This window comes from Phalacrocorax carbo, chromosome 2 (assembly GCF_963921805.1).
Source record: "Phalacrocorax carbo chromosome 2, bPhaCar2.1, whole genome shotgun sequence".
NCBI classification, from domain to species: Eukaryota; Metazoa; Chordata; class Aves; order Suliformes; family Phalacrocoracidae; genus Phalacrocorax; species Phalacrocorax carbo.
The window spans coordinates 9125334-9150805 of NC_087514.1; the positions used below are offsets into that span (position 1 = coordinate 9125334).

General features: G+C 45.0%; 1 protein-coding gene and 1 long non-coding RNA gene across 3 annotated transcripts in view; one reads left to right on the plus strand and one right to left on the minus strand.

The window, feature by feature from the left end:
* Positions 1–10514: 10514 nt before the first annotated feature.
* On the minus strand, positions 10515–12357 carry LOC135312279 (uncharacterized). The gene is made up of 2 exons (XR_010371845.1): positions 11963–12357; positions 10515–11534 (listed from the first exon to the last, which is right to left on the minus strand). It is a non-coding gene; the product is annotated as an uncharacterized LOC135312279 (long non-coding RNA).
* A 65-nt stretch (positions 12358–12422) lies between these two features.
* The window catches only part of NDRG1 (N-myc downstream regulated 1), a 40343-nt gene continuing 27293 nt past the window's right edge, over positions 12423–25472 (plus strand). The window contains exons 1-2 of one of the 2 annotated variants that reach the window (XM_064442054.1): positions 12456–12513; positions 15157–15633. The gene's annotated coding sequence lies outside the window, so the exon portion shown is untranslated. Of the gene's footprint in view, positions 12514–15156; positions 15634–25472 lie in introns of both variants that reach the window. The other variant, XM_064442053.1, reaches the window with a different exon arrangement.

The following is a 25472-nucleotide window of genomic DNA, read 5'->3' on the forward strand; positions in this document are numbered from 1 at the left end:
GTTTGTTACCATTGGTGATCAGCCCACTGGACTGGGGATACGGGAAGCAGCAGCAGCATGTGTGCACAGGTATTTCACTACAAAGTGTGGAGTTCATGCCCACAGAGCCATGATCACTGCTGGGCATTACCAGCTATGTAGTATGCTATGTAGCAAAGAGAAATTATATGTCTGAGTACTTTATCTTCTAAAAAGTCTATCTTAGGATAGAAACTGGAAGGACTTATGCATCCTAGCTAATAAACACAACTAGGCATTTAAGATGCATTTCTTACAGCTACTATTAACAGTGGTTTCAGTTGTTTCTTCTTATTCTGCTTGGCCTGTACTTTTCATAATAGTGGCAAGCCTTAGGACTTCTTGTTATCTCTGTTCATTGGATACCCCCCAAGACAGCCCTGAGAGTCTTCAATGGTTGTGACATTCTTGTCCCTAGCATACTAACCTGAATTCCTTCCTGCTCCAATTACTGCTCCCCAACCTGGTGACTCTGAATTAAATTCTATTCACCGGGGAGCTCTTCCCTTTCCAGTGACAACTGGAATGGGAAATAGGCTGTGCAGCCACCCCCTACCAATAACTTTAATCAATGTTTTATGACCTAAAGCCCACCCTTAGCTGTAGCTCTGCCTGTGTTGATCACCTATTTATTCAAAACAAAATATAATGTTTGCAGGTTTTAAGTGAGGTTGACCTGATCACATTAAACCTCAAGTGTTTGCTCTATTAGATACTTGTTCTGAGCATTAAGACATGGGCCTTCAGTGACCATTGTTCTTCCAAAATTGCCTTTGTTTTTTAATTCTGAAAATTATTCTCTGAATTTTTTTGGTAGGGTCTAGTTTGTTCAATCTAGCAATGACATTAAATGTCATATGTACTACTCTCCTGTAGATGAAATAATGGAATTTTCCAATCCCAGAGCTAAACCTAGACCATTCCTCTCTCTTACCACCAAACCTCTATTTGCTCTTGCAAGATATATCTATTGATCCTTTTTTAGAAAAGCACTAAGTCCATTTGCACTTTGGACATGGGATAACTCCATTTACTGTTAATTAAAATATAGTAACTCAGACCGTATGCCTCTTCAATTTCTGCCTTGGGTTTTTACAATGCTAGGCCTGCAACCCATCTCCAGGGGACTTGCTGCACTGTAGCATTTCAGATCAGTAGCTGGTTATTTTCGCTAGTTAGATGAAGCCTCCAGGGTCCAACATTTTAAGCATTCTTGGCACCCTTCACTGTTCACTCTGTTTTATGGTGGTAATCCTAACATTGCTGTGATCTACCCTACGCCTTCCTGTGTTGGCTTTCCTTTGGGCCTGCTACTTCCACTGAGCAGAACTTATTTTTGTTTCCTTAGCTTTATGTTAGTGCCTTACACTCTGTCTAATCTCAACCTCCCAAGCCACAGCTTGTAACTGTTGCCCCATTACATCCTCTGCCACTACTGAAATGGGTTTGGCTCCATCATCCCTCCAGTTTCCTTCCGAATAGATGTAGGCTGCTATTAGACCACCCCTGAGTCTCCTCTTGGACAAGGCTAAACAAGCCCAGCTCCCTTACCTCTTAGAATCATAGAATCATTAAGGTTGGAAAAGACCTCTAGGATCAAGTCCAACTGTCAACCCAACACCACCATGCCTCCTAAACCGTGCCCTGAAGTGCCACGTCTACATGTTTTTGAACACCTCCAGGGATGGTGACTCCACCACCTCTCTGGGCAGCCTGTTCCAATGCCTGAACACTCTTTCTGGAAAGACTATTTTTCCTAATATCCAATCTAAACCTCCCCTGACACAGCTTGAAGCTGTTAACTCTCATTCTATCGCTAGTGACTTGGGAGAAGAGACCAACACCCACCTCACTACAACCTCCTTTCAGGTAGTTGTAGAGAGCGATAAGGTCTCCCCTCAGCCTCCTCTTCTCCAGGATAAACAAACACAGTTATCTCAGCCGCTCCTCAGAAGTTTTGCTCTCTAGACCCTTCACCAGCTTTGCTCCCCTTCTCTGGACAGCAACTCAATGTCCTTCTTGTACTGAGGAACCCAAAACTGAACACAATATTCAAGATGCAGCCTCACCAGTGCCGAGCACAGGGGCACGATCACTGCCCTACTCGGGCTGGTCACACTATTCCTGATACAAGCCAGGATGCCATTGGCCTTCTTGGCCATCTGGGCACACTGCTGGCTCATGTTCAGCCGGCTGTCAAACAACACCTCCAGGGCCTTCTCTGCTGGGCAGCTCTCCAGCCACTCCTCCCCAAGCCTGCAGCGTTGGGGTTGTTGTGACCCAAGTGCAGGACACGGCACTTGGCCTTGTTAAACCTCATACAATTGGCCTTTTCCCATCGATCCCAGCAGCGCAGGCCCCTCTGCAGAGCCTTCCTACCCTTAAGCAGATCTACACTGCCATCCAACCTGGTGTCTTCTGCAAGCCTACTAAGGGTGCACTCGATCCCCTCATCCAGATCATTGATAAAGACAGCCTTTCCCTCATCCACTAGGCGGGTCACCCTGTCATAGAAGGACATCAGGTTGGTCAGGCAGGACCTGCTTTTCATGAAGCCATGCTGGCTGGGCCTGATCCCCTGGTTGTCCTGCACTTGCCTGGTGAGCTCACTCAAGAGGAACCGCTCCATAAATTCCCCAGTACTGAGGTCAAGCTGACAGGCCTGTAGTTCTCCTTCTTCCTTGGAGGTCATGTGCCCTACCCCCCTAACTATCTTTGCAGCTTTTTGCTGAGCTTTTTAAGGTTCTTGACATCCTGGTAGGTCCAAAAGTGGTCTCATGAGGGATGAGTGAAGGAGGTAATAATTTCCCTGGATCTTCTGGGCACACTTCTCCTAATGTAACTCAATGTGCAATTTGCATTACCTGTAATGATAGCAGTCTATTGCCTTTTACTCATTCTGGCATTGACTACAAGCCCCAGATTCCCTTTCATCTAGTCTTAGCCATTCAGTTCCCAGCCTGTGCTGATCCATGGGGTTATTCCACTCCAGGCACAGAACTCTGCACTTCTCCCTGCTGAACTTCAGGAAGTTCTTGTTGGCACAATTCTCACATTTCTTAAAGTCCTTCTGGGTTAAAGCTTTGTCACTTGGTATATCAATCACTTTCCCTCACTGAGCATGATCTTGAACTTTCTGCAGGGTTCACACTCCTGGTCTTATCAACCAAATCATTGATGAAGGCTGAACAATACCGGACCACTGTGGCACTCCACTTGTTACTGTCCTTCAGCTGGATATTAAGCCATTGATTATTACACACTTTAACCCTAGCAGTTCAGCCATTTTTCAGTGCACACTCATGGATCCCATAATTCCTCACTTTGAAAACAAGAATGCTGTGGGTGATGGTACAAAAAATGTCACCAGACCAGAGAGTGTATATTTTGTTCACCACTCTCTCTTCATTCACATAAGCATTCTTTTCATCAGCAACACTCTTCCAATTGTCAGGAACCTTCACTAATTGACATGATGTTTTGCAGATGATAGACATCAACCTGGCAATCACTCACATCTGCTGGTTTCACTAGCTGGATGATTCCTATAGCAAAGAGCCTCTTTTCTTCTTTTCACCTTAGGCTGAGGAAAGCTTTCTTGGAGGTATGATTTGGATTGCAGTTGCTCTCTCTTTACTCTGTTCTGTGGTATCTTGAGAACTCCTTCATTTTCCTTTAAATTTTTCTTTCTGAGAAAAATACAATACTTATGTTTTCTTTATGGGAATGTCTGTGCATTTGTTAAAAATCTGTCAAAGTTGCTCTTGAGTTAACTGAAAGCTCTTTAACACATCAAAAATTTCAGCAGCTGTAAGAAATGAGGCTACTGTCTTCCTTTTGCACTCATTTTTAGGCAGATAGAAGCTGAAATGCTGCTTAAATTTCCCAGGGTTTTTCATCTAACCAGGGGCTGCCAGTGGAGGTGGTGCTTCACCTGCTGCAGTTCTTCAATAGGGAGAAGTTTTTGAGAAGCACTCAGGGCTTGAGATGTTTGCAAGGGCTGTCCTCTGTTCAGTGTCTAACTCCAGTTGGATGCATGCAATAATAAACCCCACAGAGGAACCTCCTCAGATCCTCTGGATATGTGTAGGCTAAAAGCGGACAGGGCATGAGCTCAACACCCAGACCCTTGACTGCCCACACACTTAATTGGTATTTTGCTCCATGGTTCTGGTCTGGACTCTTCCCAGGAGCTGTCACTAGGCAGCATGGAGAAGACCACGTTACAGCTTATGCAGTCCCCCAAGGCTTCCCATTAGACTCTGCATCCTCCTACACACTTATATGGCCCCATGCATACCGCAGGGTATACAACGCATCCCTTCAGCTTTGTCCCATAAAGATGTCACTCTCATGAGTTGCAACACCGCCCTCAGATTATTTCAGAGTCTTTGAACTCAAAAATACATTAAAAAAAATAATGACCATGTCTTAGGACCACGGGGACACCGCTTGTAGCACAGAAGAGAGCCAGGCCAAGTCCATACAAGGTGTATGGGGTCAGCCTGCTGCAGAGGTGTGATATGAAGCCTGAGCCAGGCCACACCACTTAGTGTTGGGGCCAGAGCCTGGGTCTTGGCCTTTTTATATTTAGCAGTATGGACACAGCATCTGTTTGAGATGCAGCTCGTACAGGCCAGAACTTAACACCAAAGTGGGATTTTTTTGTGACTCATTTGATTTCCTAATCTGAAACAGATTTACCATGTTTTGTTTAATAGCAAACAGCCTTTAAAGCTATTAAATGAATGAATTGCTGATTTAGTGCTGGCTGTTTGATTCTGAGCAACTGTTTTGAAATGGCTGGCAAAAAGCGCACTTCCAGTTTTGCTGCAAGAGCTGCAATCAGCTTACGTATTGCTTTCTCCTCCTGTCCCTGCTCCCTCCATCACTTCATCTTGGGTCTACACACACAGTCTTTGCCACATGATGCCTAAAGCAACTCCTTAACCAGACTGTAATAAAAGATTGCTGTTTGTGTCCTATCTCCTCTGTAGCACCCTCTTTAACACTTCTCTGAGAGGTGAACCTGCCTCCATCTTCTCTGCCTGAACACAGGGTGGGGGGAAACCTGAAGTATTTGTTTCATAGTTGTTTGCATTTTATGCCCAGGAGCTCAAGACCATGAATGTTGTCCCAGGTGGTCCCAGTCCTGTTGGTGTGGTCAGCTCTGAGTTCATGGTGCCAACCAGCAAAATCAAGTTGTGCTTCCTTGACTGTGGGTTCAAAGCTGTAAGAGGAGCATTTATAACGAAAAACTTCAGAGAACAGCTGTAGCCATCTAACTGACCACAGGTGATACATGTCATTTAGGGTCTTGCAGAACCAGACTTTCTTTTAGTTAATCGCTTGGTTGTGTTATTGCTATGTAAATGTATGCTCAGGGCAAAAGGACATATACTTTTAAGCGTATTTTCAAGCAGAAGGCACATGTCATTACTATGTTAGGAAGATTAGGCAACAATCAGGCCTTTTATGAGCTCTTCCTTATCCGACGTGAGGACGGAGTTCTGACTTGTACTTGCTTAGGTGCTCCTCAAACCAATAGGTACGGGCCAGCCTGTTTTGCTTGAAATCAAGCCATCTCAGCCCTGGTGGGTTCAAATTTCAGCTGAGATATGAGTTGGATGTTCATTCAGGGAAGCTGTGAAAAAGGTAGTGGGAAGGATTCCGGTACACACACATGTATTTGTGCCTAGGTATTTGTGTGTATTGCAACGTCTTGGCCAGACTGAATGGGAGGAGGAGGTGAGGGGGAGGGAAGTACCTCCCAGATTTCTAGCTAGTAGAGAAACTTCTTTGAAAAAAATAATAACTGAAAATGGGGACTAAAGGGAGAGAGGGGAGCACTTGTACTTCGGTTTTGGAGCAATTTTGCTCAGCCAAATAATGACCTCAAAGAATCAAAAAGACATCGGATTGCATTTGGTGCCTCCTGCCCTGATCAGTCCAGGAGCTGCAGACATGTCAGCTGATGCGATCCACACCAAAGTGTTTGGAATCAGGAGGTTTTCTGGTGGTTTCTAAGTCCTGTGATCCCTTGCTCCAAACGGCCTAACTTATCAGAGCGCGTACTCATACCCAGCACTTCCCTGGTCACACGTCTCTGCCAAGTCTGTTATACATGCTGCTTGTGCAGCCCCCAAATGAATTCAGTTTGAACATGCCTAGCGCTGTGCCTCCGGGGTGGATGTGTGCACCCTAGTGCATGCTCAAGTATACAGAATCCCCATATCTTAGTATGCGAAAGCAGATTTTATGAAAAGACATTTGCAACTTAAAAGTACATCTTTCAACTTTCCATTGAATTTGCATCAGAGGACAGCAGTTGGAAGTAATGGTCAAATTCTCCCCACTCAGTGAAGGGGATGGAGAGTCCTGGCACCCCAGTGTGTTGGCTAGGCAGACTGAGAGAGGATTACAGCTGCAAGAAGTTGTAGATGACCAACTGTGGGCATCAGTTGGGCTCTGTTAAATTCTCTACCCCTCCAACACTTCAGAAATTGAATTAGTGACCTGTGTAGCTTATGTTGTCGTAGGTGTCTTTGAGAAGAAAAGTAAAGATGCTACTTTGAGAGGGAGAAATGGCAAAGGGTAGCTGTTAATGCTGAAGGCCGTACTTTCTAACTGGTTTCCTTTAGCCAGAGTAAACATTTCCTGATAAAGGCAAAGTTTCTCATTGGGAATGGGATGGAGAAAGCCACCTACCTCTGAGAAAGCTGAGAAAACCCTCCCTTACAACCATGCAGCATTTCATTATACCTACCTCTGACTGCTGTGTAGGGTTACGGCACTGCTTTTAGTTCCCAGTTAAAGCAGGTCTCTCTACTTCCTTGTCTGCGTATAGTTGACCATGAAAAGAATCAACATGAATAAAAGAAAGCATATCATCTTATGCCAGCTCAGTAAAGCTACGACTGTAAGGGAACTCTTTGTGTTTATCTGTATGTTTAATGTAGATCCCTAAAGAAACAAGCTCTATACAACTGTACATACAGGTGTGTACATGTGTGTCTAACAGGTGGACAATTCTGGAGAGTGCAATATTTCTCCAGCAGGACTAAATAAACTCATGCAAGGGGTTATCAGGTACCCATAAAGCCAATTCTTTTATCTCCCAGCAGCCCCAAATAGCTTTCTGTTTAACCCATTGGGCAAACAAGAGGGCAGGTGAGTAGCTGGTCCCCACGCATGTTGTGCTGGGGCCATCAGCAAGCACAGGGCTCTTCACGGGCCATGGTGCACAGCGCTGTACGGCTTCTTCTGCCCAGTGGCAATCAGATAACAAAGAAGTGAAACACAAAGAACCCATCTGAGTAGACAACTTGAGACTACATCAGGACAGATAATTAGCAGCAGCGCATTACACTCCGACTGTAGCGAATGTGCAAGCTGACTTCACCTGGATCTCTCTAGTCTGAAACACAGGTACCACTGAGACCTTTAAAACCCCTGTTGGGTTGCCACCAAATCAGGAAGCACTTTTATTTACCACTTGGGTGAAACCACTCTCATCCTGGGGAGAGGAGTTGCTCTACATCCTAACTGAAACCCCAGCTGGAATTTCTTCCCCTTTTGTCTTATCCTGTGCAAGTTTCAGAGAGTCCCTGCTGGATGAATCTTTGCACAAAAGACAGCTTTGAAAACGGAGGCTCTCTTCATGAATTCTCAGTGCAAGAGATGGGTTTTAATCTCTAAACTGCAATTTGAGCCTTTTCTGTTTGGAGGAGGAGTGGAAGTATGTGGCAAGTCCCAATTCCCCTTCCAACTGTGGCAGGGATATGAAACTATGTCCCCGCCTTCACAATGACAACTGTGAGCTGCAGAACCAAATTCTTCCTTTTTTCTCTCTGGCTTGGTGAATTTTCGTTATTTTTACAAAATGCATTAGCTCCAGCAGGAGAAATTGCAAGCAAAATGTTGTGCAATGGTTATATAACCACCCTGTAGACTGTGGTTAAGACTTTTTTCCTGGTAAGCAGAAGATCTGTGCTCAAACGCAACTGAATAAGTACCAGAAACCAAGTCCCTCAGGTGCCTGCGTTACCTGCGGGTTACGGACTGTGAGGCAGTGCTAGGGAAAGCACTCACTGACGGTAGGTATTCATCTCTTGGAGAGAACTCACAGTCAGAAAAACCTTATGTGGAAATAAACATGAAATCTATTTTAGACCTTGTCTCTCTTGGCTTTTTCTCTTGGTGAGCTTTAATATTTACCACTCACCACGTTGACTCCTCAGAAACCCCATTCTTAGGCACTTAGTTGTCCGCGTGCATTGGACCAAAAGCCTGAGTGGCAAACGTGGGGCCGGGCAGCCCCGTCACTCGGCAGCTGAGTCCTGCTGTGAATTTAGCTCATAGATTCCGCTCCAATTAACGGAACTTCCTGTAAAAATGTTCCCTTTGGTAAAACGCTACACCAAAACCCTCCTGAAGGGACATACCTATTCAAAGCAAAATGAAAAAAAAAAAAAATTCCCTCCATTCATAGAATGAACTTACAGATAAATCCTGGCCTTCTAAAATACACTAAAAAAATATCTACTTCCTTTGCAAACGGCAGGAAGTTCATATTGCAAGACCAACTAAATGACTCACTCCACATCTATGCTTTTGCTGAACCAGACAAACCTGCCAAAAACAGTTTCCAAACTGGAAATAAGTACTTATGTGGGGATATGAATAATATCAGGCAAATCTCTGACAAGGGCATGTGAATCTGCAATCCACGGTGTTATTTATTTATATTTTTTATTGAGGTCAGTGCCCTTGGTTCAAAGCTGCGTTGGATAATTTTTGGAAAGACAACCAACCCGTATGGCTACATGTCAGCATCCAGGGATCCAAAGGCCACAACAAAAGGCTGCAGTAGAACAAAATTGCCAGTGGATGGGGTGTGATATTTGGTGGGTCACACAGGGGATTCTTTTGACATGAACCAGCGAACATCAAGTATATTTTTCATAAAACATGTAGCTTAATCCAAAATTATCCCTGCTGTATTGTTAGTGAGAACAAGGGAACACCCAGTTACTTTTGCAGTGACTAATAATATTACCACTGCTTAAATGTAAACAGTGTGCAGAGATCTTTCTAAAGAAATGAACAATATTTTTTTTGCAAAAACCACTGCTGTGCTCTTACTTTATTCACCTCTTTTTCCTTCACTGCTGCTGTGGCACAACCACTGAAATTTCCTGTGTTAATGCTGGCATGGCCAGAAATACAGTGTCAAATGAAAGAAGAATACTCTCATAACTGAGATTTGTTTCCATAGCATTGAAATAGATGGAATTGCTGCCCTTCAGTGGAGTGTGGATCAGGTCTCTAGTCTGGTGGTTCTTCCTTTGCACCACCCTTTCCCCTGGAGCCTTGTAAGCATTGATTAGTTAATGGCTTTAAAGTGCTACTTAAATGCTGACATATTGTTACCACCAGGTTTTGGAACACATAGGCAGGTTTCTGCTCAGCACATAACCATTAGTCTTTCCCTAGCATGGAAGTATGCCATTTCCCTTCTTTGTGCCTGTGTCTCTGGGTGTGCGTATACCTACAATAACCTGCTTTAGTAAAACAAAATAGAACAGTAAATCAAGGACTCGTTTACTTTACGCTTAAAAATTTTGGAGACCTATGCTGCGATCTCAAGTGAAAGCCATAGCACTGGAGAGGGGTGGTGCTTTCAGATTAGTTTGAGCGGCCCGTTCACTGGTACAGGAATGGACTTCTGCAGCTGGGCAGCCATCCCCTGCAGAGATGCTCTCCTGACAAGGACAAGTGCATGCCAGCTGCATAAAGCTGTTTTATTAAATAAAATAATACTTACAGTAGAAGCGCTCATTAGCTTTTCAGTAAGCCCATGTGGGTGGCAACTAGTCTTGTCTCCCTAGCGCGGTGGTTCCTTAAGTACACACGTCTGTACACGTACAGGTACCAGTACAGGAGCCACTCAGCTGCTGCGGGAATGCGGCGAGAGCAGTCGCGCAGCCCAGCACAGGGTGAAAGCTCTCGGAAGCAGCAGCTGTTGCGTTGTCAGCAGTGCCACCCTGGCAAATTCAGCTTTGAAATTCCTGTTTTCCCTACCTGTCTTCTAAGCAGACTTTTTCAAGCAGACAGGAATGATGTTCCCCAAGCTTTCAGCTGTGCTCCCTTCTGGCACACGGCAGGGTTTGGCTGTCCGAGTACAAACTTTAGGAATTACATCTTCACATAGTAAAATACTTCCTAACTTGGATTTTTGGAATGACTTCATTTTCTTTTGCAATCCACCAATCACTCTCAAAAGACACTGTAAATCACCGTGTTATTCTCAGTCATAACTAGCAAAATAGCTGGGGAGAGCGCTTGAGCTAGTGAAGGCTCAGTTTGGATGCACGCATTCCCACACTCACATGGGCTAACTGCTGCCAACTCCTGGGGGCTTCTACCTGCCTCTCTCCAACATTATTGAGGGTCCAAAACCACATGTGATTTAAATAACAAACAAACTGCAAAGGTCAAAGCAAAAAGAAAACACTTCATTCCAGTTCTCCAGTTCATTCCAGATTCGGTACTTGTTTTTACTGCAGAAGCCTGCATTTAGTGCACAGGGAACAGTTCATTCCCTTTGAATCTCTGGAGCTTTCAGCCCCTTCCCCAAAAAGAAGCCAAGCACAGCAGAGTGAAAAACTGCTTGAGGATGGGCCAAACCACACAGTTCAGACACTGACCCAGTTCTGTTTTCCGAAGGACTGAATGTTTCTGAGCTAGGATTTTGTCTAATGGTCAGATGCAAGAAGGATTAATCCCTTGTAAAATTAGTGAAGTCCATCTTCTTGTCCTAGCATTTGCACTTGTTCTGTAACTTTAGGAGCTACTGAGCTAGACAGATCTTCCATAACAAACAGAGCAAGCCAGTGATTTGATGACATCATTTAGAAGACATTACTTCAAGATAGGCTCAGTTGCAAATTAAATTACTTGTGATGGTTTCATTGGTTTCCTGGCCTCACAGTTTAAAATGAGTATGAAAAGGTTAGACCTTTTATGATGAAAAAACCAAGGAAAGCACACACACAGCAGCGCTGTGTCTTAGAATGACAAATGCTCCTCTTGTGTTCTTTTAGAAATACTTTTCATCCTTGCAGACATTAACTAATCAAAGGTAAGAAAACATGATAAGAAATTTCCTTTATAGTACACTTAGCAATATTTCAGACTTGTTGCTGCACAACATGGTCTCCTGCCATTTCGCGGTGAAAAAGGAACCGGACTTCCCGGGTTCGTTTTCTGAAGGCAGCACTTTCTGAACTCAGGTGCAGAAGCTGGGCTGGGAGGAGAGAAGCTAATATGCATTTCAACAGCAGCAAGCTTTTATAGACTGGACTTAATGAGCTTGTTGTATAGGCAGGAAAACAGAAGCAGGGAGTCTGTAAGAGAGTTTCAGAGTTTCAGGAGTTTCAGATTTCCTCTTCAGGCCACTGCACGAGGGAGAATGACAACACGCTGTGGATTTCATCAGTTTGGGTCACAGTAACCTACCATAAAAGTGAGTTTGTTAAGTGAAATCGCACACATGGGGTAAGTGTGCTCTACAGAAAAGCCACAGCAAAAGCAGCTCAGGCTGTCACGGTTTAACCCGCCCCTTAGCGGGTGGCTACACGCAGAACTGTGTATATAGAGATATTCTTTGCTCAGCAGGCTGGGGCCTCTTTTTGGAATAAACGATTAGCCGCGCTTCTTGCCAAAGAGCTGTTCACTGGGAAACTCACACAGCACTTGCAGCGCCCGCAGCACCCCCTGAACTTCATCAGAAATGTGTGAAGCCATTATGGTTTTTCTCCTGCAACTGGAGTTCCTTCCCAGTGGTCATGTTAACGTACGAGCATAAGATTTTGCGATTCAGGAACCTGTAAATAGACTTATTTTTATATAGTAGTACATGCATCCGCTCGGTTTTGCCCACCTGTGCCAGGACCCTGCTGTCGCAGTCCTTTGCTCAGCCTTTCCCAAGACTGCTACGCTTTCGGTCCTTGGGCAAACCCCTCCCGCACACCCGCCCCTCTGCACCGAGCCGCGTGAAACCCCTTCTCCCCGGCAGGGTAACGCTTCGGGAAGCGGGGCGGCGGGGCTCAGCCGTGCCACAGCTCCCCAGGCTTGCTCGGGAAGGGGATGCCAGAGGCTGCGCCACCCGCAGGGGGAGGACCTGGGCTTGCGGGTGTCCGCCGGGGCTCCCCGCTGATACTTAGGCACCCTGTGCAGCCCCGGCATCCGGGGCGCAGCCCCCGCACACGCCCGCGGGCGCCGGGACGCCCCCGGGGCGCGGGGCCGGGCGGGCGGAGCCCCGGGACGGGTGGCGGCCCGCCCCGTGCTCCCGGCGGGGGGGGGGCGGCGGCGGCGGCGGCGGGCAGCGCCGCCCGGCGGGCGGGGCGCGGGCTATAAATCCGCCCCGCGGCGGCGGGCGGCCGGCGGCCGGAGCGTGGCGGCGGCGGCGGCGGGAGAGCGGTTCCGCGGCAGGTAAGGGAGGGTCCCTCCCTCCACCTACCCACCTTCCTACCCACCCACCCACCCACCCACCCACCCACCCATCCATGCATCCCTCTATCTATCCACCCACCCACCCACCCATCCAGCCCAGTGGACCTCGCAGTCCCTTCGAGGGTGTGTCCTCGCATCACACTGCTTCTTTCTCATTTCCTTATCAATATTCCTTTCCCCCACTGCCGCCTTCCAAGCAGGGCTCTCCCGGCTGTGGGAAAGTGGGTGGCTCTTAGTGGGGTGGTGGCTATGCTGCCGGCCGGAGGGAGCAGTGGATGGGGTGTCCTGGGCTGTACCCTGGCCCTTTTTGGTGGGGGCGCAGCTGCTGGATGCTACTGCCATGGTTCGGGCTCCCCTGGGAGCCCTGGGCTGGGCTGGAAAACAGCTGTGAAACAGAGGCACATACTTCTATGGAAGTTGATGCCCGGTGCTTGTTGCTTGTGTCTGTCTGCTCTTGCAGCTCTACTTTGGCTTTGGAGTGGAGGACAGGCTTGTCTGGTGTCCAGCCTTTACTAGTCAGTTGTTTTGGTGGGGTTATTGTCTCCAGTTGTGATGACCAGCACAGTTTGCCTGTGCTTCCAGGCACTGCTCAGGTCCAGGGCACTTCATGGTAAGTGTTTGCAATGGAGGCATAGCCACGTACGGAATCTGATAAGTGGCTTCACTTCTGCTAGGGAGGATGATTAACGCTTTCTGGTGTGTTACAGCTTTCCTATTAAATACTTCCAAACTGGCATTGTTCACTGTTTTACCCGCTGTTTTATAAAGACCAGAGCGCCTAATTTTGCACCCAGTCCCCAGAATACGGCTCCTTTTAGGCTCCACGTAGAAGTATTTACCAGCTATGTTATTTGGATGTGTTCCTCTTGGTTGCCTGTTTAAATAGGAACTGTGTTTCGAGCCTGGAAAATGCAGTTGTTGTGGCATGAGGAGGTCAAAGACAGCCTGAAGCTTTCAGTGCAGACGCTCTGCAAGGTGTTGCACTGTTTTGAATTCTTCTGGCTTTTTGTCAACTTTTTTCTTGTGTGTCAAAGATACACGCTGCTGAAAAACTCATCATTCAGGGCAAGCAATGGAAATAGGCTGTAAACAGGAGCTATCGAATGCTTCAGGTCAACACGTGAGAAGCCTGCCTTGCTGTTTTTAGTCTTGGCTGTTACAGGCGAAACTTACATCAACATTTTTAAGCTGGTGCACTTTGAACTTGGCTCTGGGTACATGTTTTTTAAAATTTTGTGCTCTTCTGACCAGAGTCTAATGTAGTTTGGCATAGAATGACTGTGTTTTTATCACAGGTACTTGAGTAAACAGCAGGCAGCTAATGCTGTGCAACGCCCTGTGCACAGCAAGAATTCAGTGACTGTGGATGAAATGGTAAAACTCAGTAGGTGCAGCAAAAATAGTGTTTCTTAAAGGTTTGTACAGTCCCCTGAGTATAATAAGCTCTGTGCCCTTCAAGAAGAGTAATGCGTGAATGTTTGCAGGAGGAACTGGTGTGTGTTTTGACATGGAAAATACAGATACAGTGGAAAGAGGTTTTAATGCAGTAAGGAGAGACTACTTAGGGTGAGTATGGTTTCTGTACTTAATACTTCTCAGTATAAACTGAACAGATGCTATAGCATAATGGTTTGGGGAACTGGAGACCGCAGCTGCTGAATCTGAGTTCCTTGCACTGCAATTCAGCAGGTACCTGAATGGGCTGGCTTTCAACTTTGAAAACTTTGAACAAAAATGTCTGCAGGTCAGTGAACGGAGAGGTGAACTCACCGCCTTGAGAATGGGCACTCTGCAAAAGGGGTTGGCCTTGAACCAGGCTGGAGGAGAAGGGTCTGGAAGGTCTTGACAAACTGGGGTTTTCATTTGTTTCCCTTAGGAAAAAGGGTTTGTGCAGATTCCCTGCATTCATTGGCCACTTCCCCCAAGGTGGCAGCAGGATAGAGATGTCAGTGTCAGGTGTCCAGAGTTTGGCAGTAGCCAAAGAGGTTACACCCACTGCTGAGGGAGCACTGCCACATGTTCCTGCCTGTGTTTGGGAAGCAGCATCCACGCCACCAAAAAACAGACTCTCTAAGTTCTTCTGTTTCTCCCCACACAATGGCTTTTTTGTTCTTGCCAAAACAAAAAGGAATGCTGAAACTGTGACAGATCATCTGGGTAGATTGTATGAGTGCTCGGTAAAAACAGCAGGATTCCCCAGTTTTCTTTACTCCAGCGGGAGGTATTCTGCTCTTTGACTAGTCCTTTTCTGCACTACAACAGTTACACGGAGAGATCAGTGCTTCTTGGGAAGCACTTTGGCACAGGAGTCTGGTCCTTAAAAATACTTGCAAGGCAGTTGAGTAACTTGCTCGTGTAGTTCAGGTGGGGTTAGCAGTGAAGTGTTGTGAGAAATTCTTTGGTTCGGATTTTTGAATTTAAGTGATTAATTTGTTTGCCTGAAGTGCAACATACATCTTCTCATGACCAGCTTAAGGGATTTTGGCAAACTTCTAACTCCCCATAGCAAATACTGATTTTTTTTTTTTTTCCCTTAACCTCATTAGAGCATGAGAATCTGCTGCACAAAACAGGGAGCATATAAGTAATGAGACATTTCCTGCTTTTATTGTCTCAAAATAGACAAAGAGTGAAAGAAAAGATGCAGAAGGGTGAAACTGACTTGAAGCTCTTCAGAAGGAAGACAACTAGAAACTGAAGCTCCCAGAAATAATACAAATTATAACTGTGGTGGATCCGCAATGTTTACATCATGCATAAAGCTGGAAGCTTAAGGCAGCAAAAGCCTGTTTGCTGTCAGGGGAGAGAACGGCCTGGGAAACCAACGGCCTGAACCAGTTTGGCCCCGGTAGTCCGCAGCAAGAGTGACTTTCTCTAGTTACTCTGGTTTGACCGCTTGAAAGGAAAACCTTCCAAAACGCGGGAGATGCAACTGCTTGATATTGATAGTGATGAAATGCTGGGTCTTGAAACCAAGTACGACTCCCAGCTGACAGTTTGTTTACACTTAACTTCTACATTGTGGCACAGCGTGTAGGAATCTCAGGCTGAAGTGCCGAAGAGCCCGCTTTGCCCTGTTGCTGTTTCGCTAAATAAATGGTATTGTACATAGACTGCCCTTTAGCGTCAGCTTTTAGGTGTAAATTTTTGAGATCACCTCATGTGCGATGGTGCTGCCCCTGCAGCCTTCTCGGTGAGGCGCTTTCCTGGACTGTGGCGTGGGGAGCGGATCTTCACCTGGCAGCAAGTCAAGGAAGCAATAGTTACCCCTCTGTCATCTGTCAAAAGCTCGGTCCCAAAAGTTGCAATTAAATTACTTTCTAGTACTGGAAAGTCATGGGAAATATTGTGAAACCGTTTAAAAGGCTGAGAGTAAGGCAATCCCATTTTCAGGTTTGGTGGTGCGTGTTGCTACGGATTACTAAAATCTGGGTTAGGCCTCTTGGAAATCAATGGCTATGACTATAATGGCTATTGAACTTGGTGTTTCTCTGAAATGCTGGTGGCTTTTTTTCCTATCTGTGTCACTTCCAGAGCCCTGGGTAACTTCAGCGGGGCCAGTCAGCGGGAGGTGATCCCTATTGTTAATTCCCTTTGGCTGCAGAGATGGAGCAGCGGTAAAGAACAACTCAGATCGTCTCCTGAATATGTGATCATGTATCATTAAAGTGTTATTATGACATAATTAAACTCAGTACTGAGTGTCCGTGAGAATCAGTACCATTATTTGCTATTTAATCCAGCACAGCAAGTGCTGAGAGAGTAAAGCCTGCAATTACCCAAGTTTCAGACTTGAATGTGCAAGCTCCTCTGCTGGACGATGAGGGAGATGAGTTTAGTTTTACTTTTAGCTAAGGGCTGCTGCAGGATCAGGCCTGTTTTCCTTCCCAACTGGCAGAAGTGTTGTCTTTGGATAATGCCCAGCGGTTTGTTGTCGGATGGAGTGTTTGCCATGCAGAGGTGCACTGCGATGAGCTTGCTGATGCACAGCTGGACAGCCCGTGCTGATGAAATTTTCCACAGCTGTATCTGTTTGTACAAAGCAGGATGTATGTCAATTTTACTGCTCTTGTTTTGTGTGGCTGATCACGTTTCCTATGTTTCTTTTGGGTTTTGCGCTACTTCCTTTCAGTTAATTGTCACAATTTTAATATATCTTTTTCATCTGTCTGTCAGTTTTTTTTCTCTTTATAGCTGGAAGTTGGTCAATGCAGATCTTCCTTTTCAAGCCCTGTTTTTAAAACTGGATATTCCCTACTTTTCCAAGCCTTTAGCTGGCTGCTTCCTGTCTGAACTAAGTATAGCTTCAAAAGTATAGCTCTTCTAGCTTTTCTGCCATGGATGTGTAAGGCCAGTCTGCTAGTACTGTATGGATGGTGTAAGAATTAATGGAAAGAGCAAAACTTAAGAGCAGCATGAAAACCTTACTGACTGTAAAACAAATTTTCCCATGCGCTTTCAACCATCCCTGAGTTTTTTTGGGGGGTGTCATGGTGGTTTCTGTCCCTGCCATTTCACCATTCTTCCACCTTGACTTCTTTAAAGACATTCTGAGTTCTTTTTTAGGAAGCAAAATCTAAGTGCTAAGGATCTTAATCTGTAATGCCCCTGACAAAGACTCTGTAGGTGGAGGCACTGGTGTTTACCACTCTTGTTTTAGTATAGTTTATTTATATATGCGTGTGTTTATTGGTAGGCATAAGGTGAAATGGAAAAGTAATCGGCAAAGTAGAATGCAACTTTTAGAGGAACCTTTATTTGTGAACACAGTAAGCAGACATCCAGACAGGACGTGCACTGTGAGGAAGGAAGGATTGCTCTTACTGTGGGTTTTTCATTTGCTTCCTTCAAGAAGCTCATGTACACCTTGTCAAACTAATGATGTCATTTTCCTAGTGCTGCAGTTCTAGAGTGCTCCTATGTGTTTAGTTATGTATTGCAGGTAATGTATCCCTGCTAAATCTTAAGCTGCTTTTGTGCCCTTGGACAAAGTTTGACATACTGGGTTATGTGACTATTCTATAACATAGAGGCATTGCAGAGTTTTATGATGACCCTTTATATTTTGGCAAATTCAAAGTACTCTTTTTTCCTAGATAATATAATTTAGGAATATTGCAAATTCTTTCATGTGAAACATATTGAATTTGATGGAGTTGTGAATAAAATCCAAATCTTAAATAAAAACTTGGGCATGCATAACTCCACCTGTCTCTTAAACAAAGCTTGGAAAGTGATACTGAGTTCTCTGCCTGATGTAATAGATGTTAACCTGGTGTATGGGTGGGTAAGGTTTTGAAAAAAGTCAGCTGAGGGTGAAGAATTGCTTTTTGCCCACTTTGAAGGATCTTGAAAGGCCTTAATTTGAGAATCAAGGAGTATTCTAGCACTGGATGGTGCTGACTTAGGCACTCCCTCAGCAGTCGCATCTGTTGTGATACAGGCAGGAGTGTGCTCAGCCCTTACGAAGATCATATTGTATCTCTAGGTGCTGAGGCTCGCAGGCAATGGAAGACTTGCCCAAATCTAGTCCTGAATAGTTCAGCGTGTGCAAATGCTTAAATTTGTGTTACTTTATAATGGGACTTTCTTGGGAAGAATGAAAGATGTGTCTGTAACACAATGGCCATTTGTGCAAAGTTTGAGTCCAGATTAAGATCTAGAATGCTAAAGTTCATCCTAGGAGAGGGGACTGGGAGCTCACAGGAACAAAATAATATCCATAAATTATACTTTCCTCCTCAAAAACAAAAACTCTGACACTTGTCATGGAAAACTTCAGCCCAGACATTTTGGCAAGGATTATAAAGAGAACTTGTACAGCAATGAGCAAGCAATTTTAATAGGTGGTAGAACAAGCTGTATATGTACTCAGAAGATGTAACCCATGTAGTATGACTTAATGAATAAATTAGGTCGTGTAAATTAAGATACTTCATCAACCTTAGCTGCGGTGTTTTGTAACTTAAGCACTCATCTTTGCAACATCAACATGAAAATGCAAAACATAAAAAGAAACCACTATACACTTGTACGGCTGTAACCTAGACGGCCAGATAACATTCCTCATCTCTGAGTATACTACAAGCCTGTACCTTCTGGAATAATCTTAGTATGTTTTTGCCTCTAACTTGCACAGAACCACCCACTTTTTGAAGCAGTTGCAGCTGGGCAGAAGCTATGAACTATTAAAGCATGGCAGATTGAGAATAGGAGGGGGTGGGGAGCATGGCCCGACGCTGGTGAGCTGCAGGAACAATAGCTTGTTTCTTGTCTCTTTAGACTGCAGTCTTTGTGGCAGAAACCCTCTTCCATGTTATGAAATGCTTAATGCATCTTTGCAGTATTCGTTACTTAATCTGCCCCCAAAGCCCAGCCTAACACCCAGGTGCAAGGCAGGTGTCAGGATCTGTACCAATTCATTGCCTTTAATCTCTGGTTAAGAACTTTGTTTGCAGTCATCTGAAGGAGGAGTGGGACGAATGCAAAGAAGGATGTTGGGAGGATGCTAGGAGGGTGCTGGGGCAGTGGGAGGAGATAGGCTGGCTTGGTGGGGTAAGAAAATGAAGCCTGGGAAGGCTGCTGATTGCTCTTCACTCTTTCCACCCTGTGGTGCTGACACCCACAGCCTGGAGTCATTTAAAGCTAAAGGACAATATTGGCACCAGTACAAATGGGCATCATGTGTTTCCAAATAAACAGAGGCTGCCACTCGAATGGATTTCTCATGAAAGCCCTGGGTTCCCTTACTTCCACCCTGTGCCATCGTGCTCTGCAAGGACTGTTTGCAGCCACAGCGGCTGTGAGTGGTGGCTCTTGAAGAGGTAGATTGGGATGACAGCAATTTTTTTAGCTAGAAAGTCCTGGGGAACACTAGTATTTTTAATCACTTTAAAGAAACTTCACATTATTGGAGATAATGACTTTTCAGAGTCATGACCAGAAGCAGTTTCAGGTGCCAGGTGCTAAAGAAACCTGAATTGGAGGAATTAATTAGGGCTTGTAATCTGTCCCTTATGGTGTTGTGATATTATAGTGTAGTTAGTATTAGGGGTTGCTACAACAGGAAAAAAGCCCTAAGATACTGCAAGCTCTCCATTTCCCTGCCAGCTGTGAACAGAATAGCTGCTCATTATATTGGGGGGACAACAGGGGGTGCCCAGCATAGGGGAGATGGGGAGATGTCCTTTGGCTAGCACACCAACCCTTCCTGCAGCCAGTTTCTACTCCCATGAAGCAAGGGAGGACCCTGAGCTTTCCAAGGAACATTCCTTATTGCATCCCACAGTGAGGGGATTGTGCAAACTGCGTTGCAACAGTTTGCTTGCTCAACATCTGTGGAGTAGACAGAAGGGTTGCTTCCAGTTCACTTTGTTTTGATGCTACTATCGATGTGCAGCTGCCAGAGCGTATCATGCGTGTGAAGAGTAACCAGTCCCTGGTCTGAGGAACTGGCAGTTTGAAGGCTGTGTCTAGTCTCAGAGCGATTGCAGCTGAACGGCTCTGCACCCGTACAGGCACCAGCGTCACTCGCACAAGTGAAAAACAGAAGAAAAGGACTAGAGACAGGCCTGGAGATCTTGTCTTTCTAACGGCACAGGTATGCCGAAGCTGCAGGCGAGCATAGCTGTGAGGGATGCTGCGGACCCGCACCTGCGCGCTGTTCGTCGGAGCCTGGTGGAATCAGTCACTGGCTCTGTCTTCAGTCATCTCTGTGTGGCTTCACCCGGCTGTGACTTGGCACAGGGCTCAAGTTCTCGGCTAAAACATATTTTTTTCCTAATCAGATTGATTAGCACATAGCATAAGTCTAAACTTAAAAATGGCTAAAACTTTAAGCCCTTCTTGTTTTTTTTGCTTTGAAAATCACTGTTATGCTATTTATGCTCCCCAAACCCCACTTTTTTTTCCCCCAGATGCCAGCCTGGGCTCTTATTTTCAACTAGAGTCTTCACTAAATCATGCTGGTGGAGTAGCTCACAAAGGAGGTTAAAAGGAAATAAAAGCAAATTGGTTAGAAACAAACAAAATAATGAGTATCGGCAGCGTGCTGTGCTTGAAGGCTGGGTGACGGCGATTCATAGGACATCTGTAAATTGGAGGCCACCAGGCAGCCTAGTTGTTCCAGTTCCCTCATATTACTGAATTCAGTGCTTCGGTTCCTCGCCTTTTCTGATCTGAAACTTTAGGTTATGTAAGGGTTACGCTTCCAAGCCTCCTTTGTGTCAGGTTATTAACTCTCAGTTGCAAATTGAGATTGCTGTGTATAACCAGAGTCCAAGGAAACCCAGAGTCCCAAGCAGCTGAGTGTCTTCAGCTTTTGACACTTCCTGCTCAACCTGTTCAGTCAGATGCCACTTAACTGCCAAAAATCATCTGGTTTTTTGTTGTGTGTGTTTGTTTTTTTTTTTTTAAGGGGAGGAACTTCTATTACAACCTCTTCCTTGATTTATTGTGTGGAACTATGACAGAGAAAATCAGTAACTCAGTATACAAAGGACCTTGTGACACCAGTGCTTGTGACAATGAGTAGCTTAAACAGGGTATAGTGTGGGCAGATGCTTATGCATGAACTGTTTGGAATGCTTGCAAAAAGCATAATTTTCAAATTAATCACAAACGGGAAGATTAGGTTTGTCAAGTTTATTATAAGATATCTGAAATGTAAACTGCACTTAATGAGTGTGTGCATTGTGGACCATAACCATACATGGGTGCTAGTAACTGATGTCCACTTGTCTCTGTTCAGTGGAGGCAAGTTTTGTGAAGTGGAGAGTGGCTTGAAAGTAACCATCATTTTTTTACTTAGGACCAGTCAGACTAGTTTACAGCATTTACTGTTAACGACGGGAAGAGGTCTAACTGACCATGTGCAAGACTCAAGTGCTGTTGGAGCATCACTAACTTTTCTTGCCTCGCTGTCAGAAGCCTGAGCTGCTTGGCTATCTTTCTGACCTGGAACTGATGGGGTCTTTGCTAATCAACTTCTGCAGAGCTCCAGAGACATCTTGGTGCTGCCCATCCTTGCTCTATCCCTCCTTTAACACTGCCTTGAGCTGCTGCGGTTGCACAGAGCCTCAACTTGTCACCTCTGTCCTTCCTACGAGCTTTGGTGCTCTGAAGATATTTGTGGTTTTCAAGGGATGAAGTGCTGAGTGATGCGGCTGGCGTGGAAACACCTCCCACATGTGGCCCTGGAGCCCAAGTCTCTCATGGTTCCTCTCTCCGAAGAGATTAACACCAGTGCTCGGGAGCTGTGGCCATTGGTGCCTGTGGCCTTCTCCCTCCTCTCTTTGCTTTTAGGTGCTCACGAGTATATAATCCCACGTGCAAAGTGGTTGCTGTCCCTCCTGCTTGCTCAGCCTGCAAAGATGGGAATGCCATCAGGCTGCTTGGGTGAGGTCACCCTTCTCTGTATCACAAGTCAAAAGGAGAATAATCTCTGCTGCCAGTGTTTAAACAAGCTGTTTTGAGGAAATTGCCTTCTTTATGAAACGCTCAGGCAGGAGTCTTTTCCTGTCCTTTGTTTTCCATGATAGCCTGTAAATAAAAACCAGTTGCGTATGAGGGCAGAGGTGAATACTGTAGTGCTGGTAGCAGCTCCTCCAGCCCTTCACGATGTGGGGCCATCACACTTGATGTACCCTGTGGCACAGACTTGGACAACCATATTCTTCAGAAGAATACGGTTTGAAATGAGGTATCTTTGAACTTGTTTCACTTCTGTGCTTGGAATGAATTTGGTCATGTATATTACGATTACCTAATGTTTGGTACTTACGATTGCAACATTGGTGGTGTCCAAAGATGGATGTGTGGCTTCTTAGCTTCTCCTTTGGGATCCCTGTTGTGCAAAGCCAGGCTGCACATCCATCCTGCACCCACTGCTGCCAAAACAAGGCTCCAGTGATGACTGTCCCTCTAGCGATGATGCAGAGGGACGGGTATATTCTGAACCTTGAATGTTTTTCTCTTAAAGGTTCAGTAAAATGATTCCTGAGCTACTAGCCTTGGTTATGACAGTTGCTCCAGTGGTTCTGGAGCAGTGGGTTTGGGCTGGAATAGGGACAGAAAAGCTTCTTTGAATGAAATTAATGAACACAATATAGCACAGATGACTTCACTCTTCCCCGTGCCCCCCTTGCTTCCTAGAGGCTGTTCTGATGCCTTTCCTGCTAGTTGGCAAAGGAAGATATGTCATCAGTTTTAAAGCACTTTGCCCGATGCAAAGGTGCCTTAAACTTTTATTTTTCTTAGAAGTATGATTGTTTTAAAACTTAATCCTCTGAGCAGCAATTGTAACTGGTATGTGGGTGCAGGCTGGTGGGTGTCTGCTGGGTGGAGGTGGCTTGTCCCAGAGAGGGGAATTTGGGACCTCATAGCAGGCTGAACTAGACAAGTGAAGTGAAAAAAGTTGTTTTTCTCCAAGTTGGCAACTTTACACTACTGCTTGCAGATATAAATGAACTTTGTCTTTTGAAGACTTCTGTGAGGCAAGTGCTTTGAAATGTGTATAAAGGAATGCTTGTATGATTATCTGTTTAGGAGAGTTATGCAGTTACATTAGCTTCGAGCTACCCTGTCACATAAGGGGGGGGAGCACAAAGCACCGATTTAGAGATTATAAAATTTGTGCTGAGCATGGGTGGTACAAGACCACTTCTCCAGCATCTTTCTCTTCGGAATATAAGATGTTTTGCACAGTGACGTCAGATAGCAGGGCTTTGTTTGCCGGCACTCATGAACAGATAGCATGTTGTTGTGCCGTCCCTATGACAAGGATGTTTCCTGGTAGGAATGTTTCAGGTATTCCTGAGGCACAGAAGGAAAACCCAGAGCTTGGAAATGCCTGATCTGAAAACATTATGTTGCTCCAAGATCTGGTATCTTTCCAAAAGTGAGAACTTGGTACGCGTTGGGCTTTTGTCCAGCAGACTTTATGGCAGTCATGTAATCTGCTGGTCGGCATTTCCTAGTGCTGGTTCTTTCGGAAACATAGAGCAACAACTTTGAACTATTATGAAAACAGGATTGTTTTTTAAGGCTATAAAAGGCATCCATCTTGTTCTTTTTGGCACAGTTTTTTTTTGGTCATTTGTAGTCAATGCTCCGAGTCCCTGAAAATCTGAAAGTGTCCTGTGTAAACAACTTTCTTCCACAAACAGTAGCTGTGGCTTTGTTCCCCAAGCTGCTTCTTACTGGAAAACTGCAGGGGACCTGGCTTCTTACTTTCCTCCCATATAGGCAAAACATGGGAAAATCTTTTGCACTCCTAGTCCCTATTGCAGAATTAGGTGCAACATTAAGGTGCTATTTCAGCCTTAACAGAATTTGCTGAATTGCAAAAAAAAAAAGCTCTGAGTTAGGTGCAATTGTGTGTAAATACTTTTGACCTCCAAATATTGCAGCAGCATTTATTTTCCCTCTCTGCTACGCACAATTGCTCACTCTGTAGAATGGCGGATTACATGGATAGCTGTAACTACAGAAATACATAATGCTATTTCTAAATGTCACTTGCAGTTGCTTGAAATTTTGGCAAACTTATTTTCTGCTTGTTCTTTATGATTAAAATCTGTAACAGGCAAAACTTACTGGAAAACCTGGAGAAAAAAGGGTGAATCAGTGACTTCTGGGGAATTAACTGTCTTGACTCTTCTGACTATTTAAGTATCTCTGATGCCTTGTTGTAAATGTTGATTACAAATTACTGGCAATGGAGTCAGTTTTGTTCCTGTCCCCACACCTCAAGTGGTGGGGTTAAATATTGCTGAAGCGTTCTCTAAGCTTAAAATCCTCAGTCTAATTCTTTACCAAAAATCCACCCAATTGCACAGCTAGCAAGAAGGATTCCTAAAATCTGTAGTGGTTTGCATGTGCGTGGACACCAGAGTTTTTTCAGCATTAACTTTCTTAATCCTGTGTGCCACTTCATAGCTTCCTGCAGCATCCAGCCAGCTTGCAAACTTTCTCGCTAGAGTGTCTTTGCCCAGGCAAAAGTCCATCGAGTTCACCCCTGCGACAGAGTCAAAATGATGCTGCTGCCACTGCTGGCTTCTGCACGCTCCTGTGGGCTTCACAGCCCTTCTTGAGCACCAGGTCACTTAGGTAGAGAGGGTCAATTGGCTTAAATCAGATGTAAGTCAGGAGGTGAGAAGCCATGCTTTAAAGAATTGATGTAAATTTTGTTGCGTAGTTTTATGCTTATCTTCAGGAAAATTGTTAATAATTAAATTGTTTGTAGTTACACTTGGTCAATAATTCCTAAATGTGTTTTCAGCCTTTCAGCTTGCTTTAGGAGTACATTTACTCATATGCTTCACTTGAGATAGTTTTAAGCTTTTAAGAAAAGTAAATAATTTGTTTTATAGTTGTGTGATTAAATTTATTAACTATTGGTCATATTAACTTTTGGAAATTTATTCCATTTTTGTCCAAAGATGCCTAAAACCCACGTGATATGTGTTTTTCCAGCAGGCCAGAGGATATATAATGTATTTCAGCTTCGGTATATCTCATCTTGCCGTTAAAACAGTTGCGGTATCTCTTTTGAGAACAGTTCCTGGTCATTCATTAGAGCTTTGCAGAGAGCAGCCCTCTGCCTCTGGCACCTTATCTTTGTCAAGAGAATGAAAACATGCTGTTCCATTTAACTCCCGGTTTGGGCCGATATGGTCCCTGAACCGAGATGGCTGTTGGTCCAAAGGCAACAGGGCACTGCACCCCAGCACAACCTGCTGCTCCGCCTGCCTCGGCAGTCGCCTCTTCTGGGGTCCGGCCCTATCCGTGTTCCCAGTTAAGCTTTCCGCAGACGAGGGCTGGGTATTGCCATGCTGCTCCTTTCCTAGGTCAGGGTACATAAATCTTGTTCTTACTCTGACAGCTTTGAAAATAGCTTTATTCCATACACCTTGTTGGTGTCCGCGTAAAGGAATATC